The sequence below is a fragment of the Trypanosoma cruzi genome, assembly GCF_000209065.1.
Source record: "Trypanosoma cruzi strain CL Brener chromosome Unknown tcruzi_1047053464145, whole genome shotgun sequence".
Classification (NCBI taxonomy): Eukaryota; Euglenozoa; class Kinetoplastea; order Trypanosomatida; family Trypanosomatidae; genus Trypanosoma; species Trypanosoma cruzi.
In genome coordinates this window covers 1-860 of record NW_897419.1, presented here as the reverse complement: position 1 = coordinate 860, position 860 = coordinate 1, and the positions used below count along the sequence as shown (strand labels likewise).

Here is an 860-nt window from a genome sequence, read left to right as displayed (position 1 = left end):
CTCGCCGGCTGGCCCCCGCGCCTCCCCTCGCATGGCCAGGAAAGGCGCGTCTTGAGACCCACCGCTCCGTGACGCTGGGCGCTTGGGTGCATCGGCGCCCCGAGAAAGAGACACGCCGGTCGTGAAGCGCAGCGACCCTTGGGCCGGTGGCGCGCTGTCGGTGCCGCGCGTGGCGCCACTGCCCGGTTGCGCGAGAGTTTGCGGTGACGGTGCGCGCGTCGAGGCTCCCTCCCCAGTTCGGGAAACGATGGGAAAAAACAAAACCAAAGAGGACGCGCACGGGTGAGAGATGCGGCTGCGACGCGTGATGAAATTCCACAGTTTCCTGTCAGTCTGACGACGAAAACGCGTGAGGACGCAATTCCCGACTCAGCTCACACTGAAGTGCTTTGCTTTACACCCCCATCTTTCTTTTTTTTTCTTTTTCTTTTTTTCTTTTTCTTTTTTTCTTTCTTTGTCCCTCTGCTCTCGCTGCGCGGTTTTGCGGCCCAGCGACGCGCACGCCCGCACACACACACACGCGCTACGATGGAGACATGTTGTTCGAGGTCCAAACAGTTTGAGCGACGCATTGAGAACGGAACAATAAAAATCACCTTTCGGCTGAGCGCCCGCTCCCCTCCCTCCCACTTCCTGCTATTGGTGTCGTTTTTCTTTCTTGCGCAACGGCGCGCACGTAACATCCTGCCCTGTCTGGCGCCCTGCCTGTGCAAACGGTTGGTGGCGGGCCCGCCCGAAAGCGCAAGAGAGAGAAAGAGAAAGAGAGGGCCGAATTGCCCGGAAGTGGGTTGTGGTGGGCGCACGCCGCTGCTGATGGAAAGCAACCAACTCTTGTGCGCGAGGGCGCGTGGCCCCGTGAA

General features: G+C 60.1%; 4 non-coding genes across 4 annotated transcripts, besides 1 other annotated feature; all 4 read left to right on the top strand.

The window, feature by feature from the left end:
- Positions 1 to 125: 125 nt before the first annotated feature.
- Positions 126 to 197, top strand: Tc00.1047053464145.40. The gene has a single exon (XR_008254702.1). It is a non-coding gene; the product is annotated as an H/ACA snoRNA, TC11C4H3 (small nucleolar RNA).
- Positions 198 to 303: 106 nt separating this feature from the next.
- Tc00.1047053464145.30 lies at positions 304 to 400 on the top strand. The gene has a single exon (XR_008254701.1). It is a non-coding gene; the product is annotated as a C/D small nucleolar RNA (snoRNA), TB11C4C1 (small nucleolar RNA).
- A 7-nt stretch (positions 401 to 407) lies between these two features.
- Positions 408 to 456: a microsatellite.
- A 67-nt stretch (positions 457 to 523) lies between these two features.
- On the top strand, positions 524 to 610 carry Tc00.1047053464145.20. Its single transcript, XR_008254700.1, has one exon. It is a non-coding gene; the product is annotated as a C/D small nucleolar RNA (snoRNA), TB11C4C2 (small nucleolar RNA).
- Positions 611 to 811: 201 nt separating this feature from the next.
- Tc00.1047053464145.10 lies at positions 812 to 860 on the top strand. The gene has a single exon (XR_008254699.1). It is a non-coding gene; the product is annotated as a C/D small nucleolar RNA (snoRNA), TB11C4C3, 3' partial (small nucleolar RNA).